This window comes from Cucumis sativus, chromosome 3 (assembly GCF_000004075.3).
Source record: "Cucumis sativus cultivar 9930 chromosome 3, Cucumber_9930_V3, whole genome shotgun sequence".
NCBI lineage: Eukaryota > Viridiplantae > Streptophyta > Magnoliopsida > Cucurbitales > Cucurbitaceae > Cucumis > Cucumis sativus.
Window position 1 is genome coordinate 21362486 of NC_026657.2, and position 17208 is coordinate 21379693.

The 17208-nt window shown below is 32.6% G+C and overlaps 1 pseudogene; it reads right to left on the bottom strand.

Moving 5' to 3' along the window:
• Positions 1–276: 276 nt before the first annotated feature.
• Positions 277–7448, bottom strand: LOC116401684 (annotated as a pseudogene).
• Between the last annotated feature and the right edge of the window lie 9760 nt (positions 7449–17208).

Consider the following 17208-nt stretch of genomic DNA (forward strand, 5'->3'; position numbering starts at 1 on the left):
TGGGCTAATGAATAATGGATGTTTACTCTAATTTGATGGCATTTAAAAAGGATGAAAGAAAGGATTGACAAATAAAGTAGTGTTTGATATATATGATAAGAAATGAAAAGATAACAATGATTCTTGGAATAGGAGTACAAAGAGAGGAGATAAGGGGAAGTTTATACAAATGGAAATAACATTCTAGGAACTAAATGTAAGTTTCCTAGAAATACCCCCGATTTCTTTCAACACTACGAAGTTTTCTATGAAAAGGCCTTTTTCTATGAAAAGGCCTCACACATAGTATCTTCGAACATAATCTGAATTCACCGGATTTTTTAACTCAACACCATCCATATTGGTTAAAAATAAAGCCTTTTTTTACCTGAAAATGCATTTTTTACCTTTTTTACCTTTTTTACCTTTTTTACCTTAATCCTCCTGAAAATGCCTTTTTTACCACGAACGGACCTTCATAATTAGGAATCCATTTTCCTCGATGGTCCTTTAGAAATTGAAGCATCCTTTTTAACACTAAATCTCCTTCTCGAAAACTTCGAGGTTGTACCTTTTTATTGTATGCTCGCATTAGTCTTTTTTGATAAAGTTGTCCATGACTTAATGCTGTCAAACGTTTTTCTTCAATGAAATTCAACTGCTCATAACGACCTCGTATCCATTCAGCTTCATCTAACTTAACTTCCATGAGAACTCTCAATGAAGGTATCTCAACTTCTAAAGGTAGGACAACTTCCATACCATAAACCAAAGAAAATGGTGTTGTCCCTGTTGAAGTACGAACTGATGTGCGATATCCATGCAATGCAAACGGTAGTATTTCATGCCAATCTTTGTATGTTGTTGTCATCTTCTCAATGATTCTTTTAATATTTTTGTTGGCTGCCTCAACTACTCCATTCATCTTGGGGCGATATGGCCGAGTCGAATTTCTGTGATTGATCTTGAATTTCTCACAAAGTTCGTCCATCATTTTGTTATTAAGGTTCTTGGCATTATCTGTAATAATACCCTCTGGTAGACCATAACGACAAATCAACTCTTTTTTGATAAACTTGAGCACCACTCCTCTTGTAACATTGCAGTAAGATGCCGCCTCTATCCATTTAGTGAAGTAATCAATGGCTACAAGAATAAAACGATGACCATTTGAGGCTTTAGGATCAATGGGTCCAATAACATCAATTCCCCACAAAGAAATGGCCATGGTGCTGACAAGACATGCAATGGAGATGCTGCTGCATGAATCCTATCCATATAAATTTGACACTTTTTACATTCTCTTGCATATTTCATGCAGTCTGATTCCATCGTTGTCCAATAATAACCAGATCTAAGTATTTGTCTGGCCATAGTATGTCTGTTAGCATGTGTTCCACATATTCCTTCATGAATTTCTGTCATAATTTGTTTTGCTTCTTCCACATCAACACACCGAAGGAGTACCATATCATGGTTTCTTTTATAAAGAACTTCACCACTTAAGAAAAAGTTCATGGCCAACCTTCTTATTGTGCGCTTGTCATTCTTTGAAGCTCCATATGGATATTCTCTACACTTTATGTATTGCTTGATATCAAAATACCATGGCTTGTTGTCATTTTCAATATTCATGCAATATGCCGGCGCATCTCTTTTCATAATTTGGATTGGATAAAGCTCATACTCAAGATTAAGATTAAACATGACTGCCAGGGTAGCTAATGCATCTGCCATTCGATTGTCTTCCCTATGAACATGGTCAAATGAAATTTTCTCAAAATTTTGAGATAATTTTGCAATGTATTGGCTATAAGGCACCAATTTAGCATCTCTTGTTTCCCATTCTTCCTTGACTTGATGTATTAGTAGCATTGAGTCACCCAAAACTTTCAACTTTTTAACACTCATGTCGATTGCTGCTTGAAGTCCCATAATACAAGCTTCATATTCAGCGATATTGTGAGTGCATTCAAAACATAACTTAGCTGTTAGGGGAAATACCTTTCCTTTTGGGGAAATTAGTACAACTCCAATCCCATGTCCCAACTCATTTGAGGCACCATCAAAAAGCATAATCCAAGTCTCATGATCCGTAGCATCATTTTCAACTAGAAATATGTTTTCATCAGGAAAATCAACGCTCATTGGCTCGTAATCTGCTACTGGTTGGGCAGCTAAATGATCAGCAAGCGCACTTCCCTTTATTGCTTTTTTAGTAACATAAACAATATCATAGTCTGACAACAAAACTTGCCACTTCGCAATTCTACCAGATAATGACGGTTTCTCAAAAATGTATTTTATTGGATCCATTTTTGAAATAAGTCATGTCGTATGATATAACATATATTGCCTCAAACGGTGAGCGGTCCATACCAAAGCACAACAAGTTCGCTCTAACATTGAGTATTTCGACTCATAATCGGTGAATTTTTTGCTTAAATAATAAATAACATGCTCTTTCTTCCCTGATAAGTCATGTTGTCCTAGAACACCACCCATAGAACCTTCTAAAACCATCAAGTATAGGATTAACGGCCGTCCTGGAGTTGGAGGTATTAATACAGGTGGGCTCTGTAGATATTGCTTAATTTTGTTGAAAGCTTCTTCACAATCCTCATTCCATTTTCCTGGATTATTTTTACGTAAAAGCTTGAAGATTGGTTCGCAAGTTGAGGTCAAATGTGAGATAAAGCTGGATATGTAATTTAGTCTTCCAAGAAAAGCTCGAACTTCTTTTTCCGTTTCAGGGGATGGCATGTCCATGATAGCCTTCACTTTATCTGGGTCTACTTTGATCCCTTCTTCACTGACAATGAATCCCAACAGTTTTCCCGAGGTTGCCCCAAATGTACATTTGGATGGATTTAATTTCAATTGATACTTTCTCAACCGATCGAATAATTTTTGAAGTATAGTTGTATGATCTTCATTTGCCTTGGATTTTGCAATCATATCATCAACATACACCTCTATTTCCTTATGCATCATATCATGAAAAAGTGTAACCATTGCTCGCTGATATGTTGCCTCGACATTTTTCAAACCAAAAGGCATTACTTTGTAGCAAAATGTTCCCCAAAGGATAGTGAATGTTGTTTTTTCTCTATCTTCTTCAGCCATTTTGATTTGATTATATCCTGAGAAACCATCCATGAAGGAGAAAGTTGAATATCCTGCCGTGTTATCCACCAACATGTCGATGTGAGGTAAAGGGAAGTTATCCTTTGGACTAGCTTGATTTAAATCTCTATAGTCCACACACATTCTCACTTTTCCGTCTTTTTTAGGTACTGGAACAATGTTTGCCACTCATTTAGGATATTTGGAGACTATGAGAAATTCTGCTTCAATTTGTTTTTGTACTTCGTCTTTTATTTTAATCAATATATCAGGCTTCATTTTACGTAGCTTTTGTCTTACTGGATTGCATTCTGGCTTCAAAGGAACACGATGTACTACAATATCCGTATTTAACCCCGGCATATCCTGATAACTCCAAGCAAAAATATCTGAGTACTCACGTAACAAATTGATTATTTTTTTTCGAGTTTCACTGGTCATTGATGTGCCAATTTTTACCTCTTTTGATTCCTCCTGAGAACCCAAATTGATTACTTCAACTAGCTCTTGGTGAGGACCTAAGACCTTATCTTCTTCTTCTACTAATCTTAACAGTTCTGAGGATATTCTCCCGACATTTTCATCGTCACTCTCTTTGTCAGATTCCATAGTGTATATTAAGGTATCAAGGGTAGAACTGGAATTACTAACATCTTCGTTCTTATGAATGTTGTCTATGAAAAAGTTTGGACTTTTGTGTTTAATTTGCAAGATGCAAGAAAGAAAGCAGAGAGAAGAAGAAATTAGAAAGAATGAAAGGAAAATGCAAAAATTTCATTCAATAACAAGAAAAAAAAAAAAAGTACATTCAATTTTGTAAAGCAAACAAAATACTGTGGTCTTGAGTAGAACCAACTAGAAAATTAAAACAAATAAAAGTTTAATCATTACTCTTGAAAATCTCCAGAAAATGTAGGTAGATCTACAACATCCCAATTGTTAAGCTCAAAATTAGGTGGACATGCATAAACTGTTTCATCTTCAAATGATGCTTCTTGTGCGACTGCTGCAATTGATAAACTCTCCATCTTTGTTAACAAACAATGTTTTGAATCAGAGTCACGTGATGAGTAACTTATACCAGCACTCTTGAAAGTATCATATAATGCTGGTATAAATTTTAGACTTGGATCAAACACCATCATCCCTTGCTTTTCCAAACACTTTTTCTTCTTTTCTTTTTGAAGCCTAATTTTATCATATACGTTTGACATATAACCCAAACCAAATCTCCCTTCATTGCTTGGTGTATTTAGAAGTGTTTCCAAGCTTTGATTCAAACAATATCCTCCACTTCTCATCATCCTATTTGTCGTAACTTTAGGCATGTGTGACTTTATTACTTCACCTGCAGCTGCTTCCATCATAGTTGCATGAGCAATTTCAAAAGAGCGAAAAGAATACTCTAAAGCTTCTTCTGTTGCCTCCACATATGGGGCTGATATCGGTTTTGTTATCAGAAAATATTCCTCTCCCATTAAACAAATCTTCTTACTCCCAACAATAAATTTCAATTTTTGATGCAATGTAGATGGCACCACTCCTACAGAGTGAATCCAAGGACGACCTAACAAAAAGCTGTAAGTAGGTGTTATCTCCATTACTTGAAAGACTATATTGAAAGTACATGGGCCAATTTTGATTGGTAATTCAATGTCACCAATTACTTCTCTTCGTGATCCATCAAAAGCTCTCACTACCATAATACTTGATTTGATGTATGACATGTCCACTGGAAGCTTTAATAGTGTAGATTTAGGCATTATATTAAGAGCTGAATCGTTATCCACTAAAACTTTTGCTATAACATAGTCCTTGTACTTCACTTGAATATGCAGTGCTTTTATATGGCCTAAACCTTCAGGAGGAATTTTAACATCCGTGAAGACTATAGAATTTGAAGACGTAATGCTTCCAATAATTCTGCTGAACTTTTCCACTAAAATGTCATGTCCAACATGTGCCTTATTCAAAATATCTAATAGCACTTTGTGATGAGGCTCTGAATTTAAAAACAAAGATAATAAAGAAATTCGAGCTGGAGTATTATGCATTTTCTCTATGATCTTATACTCACTTTGTTTTACTATTTTCAAGAATTCGTTTGCTTCCTCATCTGTAACAGGTTTTTTGCATTCTATATCTTTTGCTATGACAGACATCTCTATATCCTGCTCTTTGTCATGTTCATTCACATTTCTTTTCTCACTTTTCCTCCCTTGCCCCAATGTTAAACTACTTGAAGGAGCTGTTAAATTATCTGGTTTATAACATCTTCCACTTCGAGTTATCCCACTGATTCCTGTAATATTATCAACTGAAGGACCTGTAATGACTTGGCAATCATACCGCCATGGCACCGCTTTCAAATCCTTAAATTTGAAAGGACTCGGTACTTGGACAATAAGTTGTTTAGGATTGCAGGAACTTGATTTATTACGATTTTCTTGATAAAGGACTGTCAAAGGCCTTGGTAAAAAGGGATTTTCCTTTTTTGCAACTTCACCCATTCATGTACATATTTTATTGTCTTTCATCTCATCTTTTCCTTGTCCTTCGTATACTATGAGTATCTTCGAATCCATAAATTGTTGTACTTTAGATCTAAATGTACAACATTGTTGGATAGCGTGGCCTGCAACTCCTTGATGGAATATACAACGTTTGCCTTCATCGTATCTTTCGTATCTTATATTGGGGTCTAAATATTCCAAACTAACATATCCTGCTTCAAAAAGACCTTCAAAAAGTGTTTCTATAGGCATCCTTATCTCATGAACTTCATTTTTACACTTTCCAACAAAACAATCTATCGCATTCACTTTTGAATTTTCATGATTAGGAAGTGGATTGTTGTTGACATCCGGCTTCTCACCAGCTTTTTTGAAGCTCAACCATCCAGCATTAATTAAAGATTGCACCTTCCTTTTCAAAACTAAACAATTTTCAGTTGAGTGTCCCACTCCTCCGGCATGATAATCACATCGAGCATTTGGATCATACCATTTTGGATAAGGAGGTTGTATAGGATTTATTGGGATAGGAGCTAACTGTCGATTCTGAACTAGCTGAGGTAAAAGCTCTGTATATGTCATAGGAATTGGGTCAAATCGAAATGTATCTGAGTTGGTCTTGCTACCCTGACCTTGTACAAACGGTCGAGAAAAGTTTGAATTAACAAGTTTTGGGGCTCCAAAGAGAGAGTGTGTTGGTACATAGTTGTTATAAGGGATATGAGTAACATTGCTTATATATGAAGGAAAACTTTGGTCATGTTTTCTTTGGCCAAAAGTTGATTTGTGGTTCCCTAAATTAGGAAAACCAATTGCATGAACCTCACCTTCTTTCTTCTTAGGTGTTGCTCCTTTCTTTAATCCACCATACTCAGCTGAAGTCTCTATTAACCTCCCATGTTTTATCACATATTCAATTCTTTCACCAATAACAATAATGTCAGAAAAATTGGTTGTAGCATTACCAATCATTCGATCATAGAACGACGCCCGCAAAGTATTCATAAACATAAATGTCATTTCTTTGTCTGTTAATGGTGGTTGAACCTCTGCGGCTATATCTCTCCATCGTTGAGCATATTCTTTAAAGCTTTCTGAACTTTTCTTCTCCATCCGTTGTAAGTCTAAACGATCTGGAGCCATATCAATATTATGTTTGTATTGCTTTAGAAATGCATCAGCTAAATCCTTCCAAACATGAATGTGTGCATTATCTAATTGAATATACCATCGAGTAGCTAGACCAGTCAAACTGTCCTGAAAGCAATGGATCAACAATTTATCATTACCAATATGCGATGCCATCTTTCTACAATACATTATAAGATGACTCATTGGACATGATGATCCATCATATTTGTCAAATTCGAGAACTTTAAACTTTGTTGGAATGATCAAACCCGGTACTAAGCACAACTGTGTTGCATCTATATTTCCATAAACATCAGTCCCTTCGATTGCTCGCAATCTTTCTTCCAAAACATCTAGTTTTTGCTTAGCCAGAGTGTTTTCATTTTGCCCCATGTCTTGAATTTTAGCATGAGCTTCCAATTGTTCTATATCTGGGATAGGAGGTGGAACATCAAAAAGTGGATTCATAGCAACATAGTGTTGAGCGGTTTGAGACTGTGTAACGTTCATGTGGCGTGGCGTAAAACCTGGGGGATAAATGGGATCATCGGTGTCTTGAACTGGATTGCTTGATTGTGCTATTTCTACGACGACTTTTCCTTTTCTTGCTGAAAGCAATTCCAGTATTTTTGAAACTTGTTCCCCAAGATTATTAATATCTTGTCTCATTTTATCCATGTCTTTATCTTGTTCTTCCATGATTCGACTTTTATACCGCGTATTGTAAGTATGGAGAATTGGAGTAGGACGAGCTATGTTTTTCTTTGATTATTTTGAGAACTTGGAAGACCAAAGAGTAAAAGGAAAGAAAAAAAAAATAATTAATTAATTAAATAATAAATTCAAATACAATAAATCAACACAAAATATAAACTTGGCAAAAAAAAAAAATGATAATAACAATAATAATGAAATGCAATAACAACAACTTTGTTCATAATAGCAAAATAAACAGCTTAATAAAAACGACCAAAATGTCCAAGTTCTCTGCATATCATCTTTAAGAATCTATTAAGATCATCTGAATGTGGTCGTATTGAGAAAAAATTAATCCTTAAATCAGCTACCCATTCCGCAAAACCATTTGCTCTTCTAGACACTATTCTGAGAAATCCAATTGTTTGATCTACACGTTCAACTAACGTTTGAAAATCTCTCCTTTGCAAGTCATAATCAACCTTCATTTGCATGTAATCTGTCTTCAATAATTTGTATTCTTGCACTATTCTCTCACTTGAATTTTGAAATGCAGTAAGTTGATGGTGTAAGGAATCAGCATAATTTTTCAGTGTCTTATAATCTTCAGAGTGCTCGACCATCTTCACATGTAGGCTATCGACAGTTTGGCGTAGAGAACAATTGTGTACTTCCAAATCTACTATTTGTGCTTCCCGTTTACCAATTGACGATTTCAAATCATTGACAAGCTCGAGAGAATATTCCTTCATGCTTTCTAAGTCTTTAATATATTCATCTTGTGATTCTACTGTTGCCTGTAATATTGTCTTTTCATTTTTCAAACTTCTATTCGACTTATTCATTTGCCTCATCTCTTCATCTAACATCTCAAGATTCTTTTCTAATTTATCTTGGTTTTTTAAGAAACTCTTGGTCTTTTCAAGCTCTTTCTGCAAAAAAGTCGCATGATCTATCCATTGACTCGTCTCCTTTTGAAGTTTCTCATTCTCTTGCTCTAACAATCGATTTTTCTCCTCTAATTTAGTGATCTTCTCAACCCACTGGTCTGGTTGTTCAGAGCTTGTCTCCTCTACCCTTTCAACTACCTCCCTTAAGTTATATATTACATTCTTCCTTCTATTTGTCTGCCACGCCTCATATCCACTAGTAACCCCTTCATAGTGTCCTTTGTCTTTTATCTTCCTCACAGACTTCGCACATACTGCTCGATGTTTTTTCCTTTGACAATCTTCATGATCGTATGCAAAATCAGAGTCTTGTAAATTATGAGTTGGTGGTATAAACTGTTTGAGCCAAACTTGACGCAAAACTAACAATGGTGTATAGTTAACACCTCCCCACGGTCCCAATAAAGGCACACTATGGAAATCTCCACATCTATAAATTACTGCTTTCAAAGGCATCCATTGGGCTTTCCATATGACATCTTCAGAACTCAACGTTGAAAAGAAAGACACCCAAGTCTCCTTCTTTGGATATGTTGGGTTCCAAACTGCCATACCAAACTCACTAATTGTGTTTCGCATTAAATTCCATGGGCTACTGAATTCTAACTTTGGACACCTAAACTCTGCCGGAAATTTGATATGGTTGTGTATCCAAATATATAATAAAGGAACACAACAATTCAATTTTCCTACACCTTTATTTCTACAGAAGTTAAGGGATCGAAAAGTTTCAGCCAATATAGGTATAATAGGATCGACTCCTCGTTCTATTTCAAAGAATAATCTGATCACTTTCCCAACATAACCTTCTGCTTTAGGAAGAATCACCGCTCCATAAATGCATAATGCCAAGAGAGCAAGACCTTTGTCTTCATCAATGTAAGTTTGTGTCATCATTAATAGATAGTCAAATGACACATTCTCTTCTCCACCCTTAACTTTTATATGTTTCTGAATTTCAGTGGCATGGACGGTTTCTAAAAATTTTGACAAAGTCCTTTTTGTTGTTTGCTTAGGGTTAAAGAAATAAACAATTTCCCTTTCCTTTCCAGGCATGCTAAGCATAGCTTGATATTCTTCTATGGTTGGCAGTAAATCACATGACCCAAGTGTAAAACAAGTCTGCTATATGTCCATATTTCTTCGAAAAAATGAATCTCCGTTGAGGTGTCAATGCCTCCCAAATCATTTTTAGTTTTGCTAAATCATTTTGTGTAAAAGAGAGCTGACACTTGGATAGTACTGATATTTGAGAAGAATTATTTATGCTATCCCCAAATTTTTGTTGTGTCTCTTCAGCCCATTTAAGAACATCACTTGGCTCATCAAACTTGGATTCATAAGATGAATGCATTGACATATTGGACATCCTGGTATTTTCACAACTGTTTATTTTTTTTGCACAATTATAACAAAAAGATACAGTCAATCACTTTGCACAATAAATAATAACAAAGTAACAAAACATGAGAAAGAGAAAAAAAATAAAATAATAAAATAAAATAGAATAAAATAAATTTAAAAAACAATAAAAAATTAAAAAAATAATAATTAATAATACAAAATTAAAAAAATGTAGAATAATAATAATAATGAATAAATAAATAATAAATGATAAATAATTAATAACAGAAAATTAAAAAAATGTAAAAGATGTAAAAATAATAATAATAATAATAATAATAATAATAATAATTAAATATGGTTTTCATGCACTTGTAAGCATTACTTTCGTTATGGTTGAAATCAAAGACCAAATTTAAAGAAAGAAAAAAAAAATCAAAAATTCATTTTTTTTAATATACATACATTGTAGAAAGTACTACGATTAAACCCCATTTTAAAATAAATAAATAAATAAAAATGAAATATGTCAAATTTTATAAAAATGTGAAACTTTGTTTTCTTTTTTTAAAATAATAATAATAATAATAAGACTTTGGATAAAATAAGCTAGATAGAAAAATGACATGGTGTTGGTATCAAAACTCTTAAAAGAAAAAAAGGCCCTCAAATTTATTCTAATGTTATTTAACTAATAACACAAGAATTAATCTGAGCGAGGATTTTTCAAGTGCCTGCACGGGAGTCGAAACCCCTCGAAAGTCAACACTACTTCGTCCTCAATTCTAGTCCTATAAGGTTGTAGCCCGGGTAGAGGGCTTGTGAGTGTGTGTAAATGCATGATGACATAAAAAAATAATGCAGACCTGTTGGTAAGTTTTTTTTTTTTCCTTTTTTTATTCTTGTTTGATGATACTGCTTTTAATTATGAACTATCGTGTTCATCATTGTTCATCATTTTACCGTCATTTGACATGTTAATTTAATTATTTGTATTTTTTTTAATACTGAGCATTCTACCTTCCATTCTATATTAAATTTTTTATTTTTTTTTAAATATTGAGCATTCTGTTCTGTGTTAATTTCTTTTTTTTTTTGTTGGGTATCCATTGTGTTAATTTCCTTTTATTATTGGGCATCCATTCTGTGTTAATTTACTTTTATTATTGGGCATCCACTCTCTGTGTTAATTTTCTTTTATTTATTGGACATCCATTCTGTGGTGATTTCCTTTTATTATTGGGCATCCATTCTGTGTTAATTTCTTTTTAATTAACTAGCATCATGTATTTGTATTTGGATACTCATTCTTCATTGACACCCATTTTACAGTTAATTACTTATATCCATATGACCTGCCTTAATAATTATGCATAATTTAGCATCCTGTATTTGGTAATACTCATTCTTCATTGGCACCCATTTTACAGTTAATTACTTATATTCATATGACAACATGCCTTAATAATTATGCATAATTAATCAATTAACATCCTGTATTTGGTAATACTCATTCTTCATTGGCATCCATTTTACAGTCTTTGTTAATTACTTTATACATATATCCATATGGCAGTACTGCGTTAATAATTACTGCTATCCATATATTATCCATGTTAATAATTATCCATGATATAATTAATATTTGGCAACACCCATTTTTCATTTGGCCTATTAATTAATTAGCAACTTGTATGTGACATTTTCACTCACTCATTCTAATTATTTGCATGATGTATTAATTAATCAGTATGCATCTGGCTATAATTATTTGATATTCATCTTGGTGTGATTATTTATTTGCAATATTATTTATTTGCATATCGGATCAAACCTACTTTGGCATTCAACTGTTAATTATTATTTGATATCCATTTGGCCATCGTTTAATTATGCATTAATCAATTATTTTGTATCATGAATTAATCAATTATTTTGCATCATTTTGAATTAATTAATTATTTTGCATGTGTTGTATTAATTAATTATTTGCACCCTACATTGATATCTTTTACATTTTGCATATATTATCAATGTATTTATTTTGTCTCAGCATATTACACTTAAGTATTTTTCAAATTTTATAATGTTTTGTCATTGTTATTATTCATTTTTTTTATTTAAATATAATAATGTAAATTGGAGAAAAAGTATTGTTTTTTTATGGATTTTATAGTTTAAAATCCATGAATACATGAAATTAACACATTTCATATTTTAAATGAGACTGAGTAGTATTTTCTATGAATTTATTAATTCTAGATATATGAAATTTTTCATTAAACACCTATGATAGAGATTAAAATATCAAGTTTTGGTATCTTAATATTCTTAAGGTGAATAAAAATATTTTAAAACAAAAGTAAACTTCATTTTTTTAATGGCTCATGTGTCACCCATAATTATCAATTCATGCTTAGGTTTTACTTTCTTCGATATGAATTGATAAACATGAGACATTTAAACAAAACCTAAATAAAAACTTTGTTATGTGAACCCCTATATTTAATTTAAAAGATAAAATTGGGTAACCATTTTGTATGCGTTGTAGGGTGCTAACACCTTCCCTACACACAACTGACTCCCGAACTTAAATCTCTGAATTTACGTAGACCATTCTTTTTTTTTGGTGACCAATCACACCTTAATATGATTGGTGGCGACTCCAAAATTATATATTAAAAATAAAATAAACGGGGAGGTCGGCCGCTCCGCGTAGCGATCACGTCGCGACAATGAAGATTTGGTTTTTGATAAAACCAGGTAATATTTAGGCTGATGAACAACCCTCTTACTACTTCGAGACACTCCCAACTCTTGAGAAGGATGTGACTAACTAGATTCTTTAGTTTCATTAACTACTTTAGTTGGTGAACTAGGCATGTCTGTAACATCTTTGAAAGTTCTATTAAATACTAATTTACTACGTGGTTTGATGATTTTTTATGAGGTTTTCTTGAAAAATGTGATATTTTTCAATACAAATTCATTATTCATTGAGGATCATAGTGTGAAGCTCATCATAAAGCGAACCATGTCCAACAAGGCTCATTTTTTTTTCTTTCTGATACACCGTTCTACTTAAGCGTACTTGATGCAGAGAGTTGTGACTTGATTCTGTGTTCTATCAAATAGTCTTGGAATCTTAAGTTCACATACTCTCCACCTCGATCTAATCAAAGTGTCTTTATAGTTTTACCTAATTGATTCTCAACTTAGTCTTATATTCTCTGAACTTTTCAAGAGAATCAGACTTGTCATGTATTAGCTAAACTTGACCAAATCTTGAATAATCATCAATGAAACTGATGAAATATTCATACCCTCCCCGAGCTTTGACATTCATCAGTCCACATAGTTTCGAATGTTCGAGCTCTAAGGGTACTTTTTCTTTGAGACCTTTTCTAGTAAAAGCTCTCTTGGTCATTTTCCCTTCAAGACAAAATTCAGATGGAGAGAGTTATCTTCTAACTGGTTTAGAAGTCCACTCTTAACTAATCTCCCAATCACATTGAGACTTATGTGACCAAATCTTAATACCATATATGAGCGTTAGAAGAAACCTTTTGTCTTTTACACTAAACAATTAAGTATTAAAGACAAGTTTTGTTTTACTTAGTCTTAACTTATATAAGTTGTTCATAAGTAAAACAAAACTGAATATATTATCTAGAAAGATGAACACTTCATAATTTCAAAATATATTCAATACATTTGTTCCAAAATACAAGAGATAGATATTAAATTTCTCAACAGTTTGAGAAGCATACAAAACATCCTTAAGCTAGTATCATATATCTATAAAAAAAAATTTAGATCTCCCACTGCTTCAGCCGATACGACCTCTTTTCCAAACTTTGAGGATGTTCTTGCCTTCTGCAAGTTTTCTTAAGAACCAGTTTCCTAAAATGAGAAGTAAATATGATTAGAGGATCCTAAATTTAGTATTTAGGTTGAAGTATCATATTCTACTAAGCACATTACAACAACTAGTAAATCATATTTACTTTGTGCTTCTTTCCGAGCAAGGTACTTTTGGCAATTTCTCAGCCAATGTCTGTTCTGGTTGCAGTGGTAACATTTACCTTTAGCAACTTTCTTTCCCTTACTGTTCTTGGAAATCTTCCTTGTTCCCTTCTTCTTCATTTGTGAAGGTTCAAATCTAGTCTTAGAGGATGATCCTCCCACCAACTCTTTCTTTATGGTAGCAACATTTGCTTCAATTTTCTTCCCTTTACCCATGATAAGGTTTTGGAATCGTTGAAGCTCATTTAGAAGAGTGGCCACAGTGAACTCTATCTTATTCAGAGATGTGTTCATCTGAAATGGTACAAAACTCTTCAGTAGAGATTTTAAAATAAAGCTCATGTGATTTGCCTCATCAATGAGACTGCCATTTACTTCAGCGATATTGAAGTGCATCACCATGTCTAAGACATGTTCTCTAACAGACCCCTTCCTTCATTCACTTGGTGTAAATATGTTTAATTGCCTCATGCCTTAGGAAGTATGATGGTTGCCTAAACATTTCCCTCAACGAGTCCATGATATCAGTCATGCTGGCAAGAATGTAGACACGAGCCTTTTTATTAACTTTGACGCATTGATCATATGCTTTCCGAACAGTTCAGTTAGCATTTGGAGTCGGATTTGAGGATATTTCTCAATTAAGACAAATCTTAAATCATCAATTACAAGTATTGTATTCAATTGAGATTTTCATGCTGCATAATTGTCGCTGTTAAGTTTCTCAAAAGCTAAAAGTTGAACTATAGAGCTATTCATACTGAAAGATAAACATATTCATTTAGAAACTACAATCACTGAATAAGCCAATCTAGTTTATCTGTCTTGACTAATTTCAATCTCCCAAGCATGAATCCGCATTTATTTCTAAAAAATTCAAATCATATTTTAATATAAAGTTGGTCAAAGTTTGACTTCTCAAAGTTAAAAGTTAACATTTTGACTTTTCACATCTTTGACCACTTCCATCAATTCCGAACTTCTGAATGTGAATATGTATTCATATTTGTAATATTTAAATCAAATTTAAACATAAAGCTCTATCTTAAAGTTATAACCGATGACTATATCAAATATATTCATCGGTTTCTCTCTTTTACCTAATTCAAACAATTCGAATTATTCTATCATACTGTTCTACACTAATTCCTTTTGAGCTAGTAGGAAAACCTAATGGACCTATAGATCATGAGCTCCAACGATCCAAGATTAGCTGCCTAAACTCTTTAGACAGAGTTAATCAATCTTTGTTAACTAACGGATTATTCCACTGAAGTCTTGTAGTTGCACTTCCTTCACTATAGATATATTTGTGTCCATGTGATATAACCTTGATAAGTAAGTTAATTCTTCACAGGTTGTTCATAATCTCGGCTGGGTCAAAATATCATCTTACCCCCAAGACTAAATCTTGCTCCTTAAGTCCCACTGATCCATTATTGAACAATTGATTAAAGGTCCAACCAATAAACCGAATCCATCTCTGGCCAATGAGAGGGTGGGCCCTTTGTTCAAGATTTGGATTCCGTCCTTAAGGGAAGAACCTATCTACTATCACTAAAAAGGGTAGGAATGAATTCCATTTTGCACCTTATGTCTATAGCAATCCACCCAACCTTACTCCTAAATGAGAGACTTACTGGGCCAGCACTATTAAGCTACCCTCACCTATGCAAATCTAATGATAATTTCGTGTGAACAGAAGTTCATAGCTAGCTCAGGATTAAGATTAAGTTACATTAGATATCTATAAACAAAATAGTCAATTTTATTACAGTCAACAATATTATAACCTAAAAGCGACTATTTCGTGGTTCCAATCTTAGGTAAACTCTACTTCCATGTCTCTACATGAAAAATTCAGGATCATATCGTTTGTACTAACTACAAAGCAGACCGCATCCATAGTATCTCCAGAATAAGGTGTTTAACCGTATTCGTATATTCGTATACTATATAGACTATTTAGGCTATATACTCGAACTTAATCCACGTTTATGTCTCTACATAAAGTTTAAGTTTACTCAATAATAGCATCAGATCCTTAGTTTATTAGCTTTAAGATTGTAGTATCAATAACGGCTTTATTAAAAAGAATATGATTACAAAATACGAGTTTTAGGACATATATTTTGAAGGGATAAAAGTCATATGCCAGTGGAAGATTTTGTACAACCATTCTTCAATTCAATTTGGGAATCTCAAAATACCAGTACGTTGACAAAAATAATTAAGAAACTAGTTTTCTTATTAAGACTTAAAGGCTAAACATGTTTTCTAATTACAAATTAGAGAAATTAAAACTTGTTTATGTCTCTGAATCTACAATGTAAATCTCCAAATTCAGACACCACATGTCGGAGACCTTCCTATCATCTAGGATAGATTTGTTTGTGGCAATCAATTGGGATGGAAAAAAAGTTTAGAGACAAACTATTTTCTTTTTACAAAGAACAAAAACATTTACTTTTTTTTCTTGATTAATTGATTAAAGAAAGTTGTTTTCTTCTAGATATTTATAATTTTCTTTCCTTCTTGGTGTAGGAAAAGGAGTAGGAGAGAATCATGAGATTCTATTAGTTTAAAAACTATTAAATTAATAGAAATTTCAAATCTACTAATTAATTAACCATTAATTAATTAGTTAATAATTAATTAAATCATAAGGAAATTCTAAAAAATAACAAATTTTACAAAATATTTACAACCTATAACAAATTCTATCATTGATAGTCATTGATATGCTATATTCCTAAAAGAATATTAGTGGTAGAATTTGTAAATATTTTAATTTATTTTGCTATTTTTAAAATACCCCTATTTTAATTTATTTTTCTATTTTTAAAAATGCCCATAAATCATATTTAATTAATATTTCATTCAAATCTTATTTAATGAATATCTCTCCAATATCTTATAGATTTATATTAATTAATTAAATCAAATAAAACTAAGGGTGTGTTTGGGGGAAGGGTTAAGTTATGGAGGGTTAGTGTTATGATAAAGCTAAGTATTATGATAATATGTGTTTGGGGGAAAGGTTATGTAGAAGGAGTTATGAGATGATTATGATAAAATTTGTTTGAGATAAGGCTTATATATGAAGGGTTGTGATAAGATGTGTTTGAGGGAATGATTATGTATGTAGTGTTATGAAATTTATTTTTTTATACATTCTTTTTAAAATTCATATTCTAAATCCAACCAAAATTTTGTATATTTAATTTACTAAATTATTCTATTTTCGTAAAACAATTTTCAATAATTTCTTTAAATATAACGTCTATTTTCAACATTTTTTACGTTGTCGTCATGTGCAAATAATTTATTGATTTTTTTAAAGAAATTTGTATTCTAACTCTAATACACATATTTCTTTGACGTAATTGTTACGTGCAAATAAATTATTAATTTAAAAAAAAAATTCATATTCTAACTCCAAT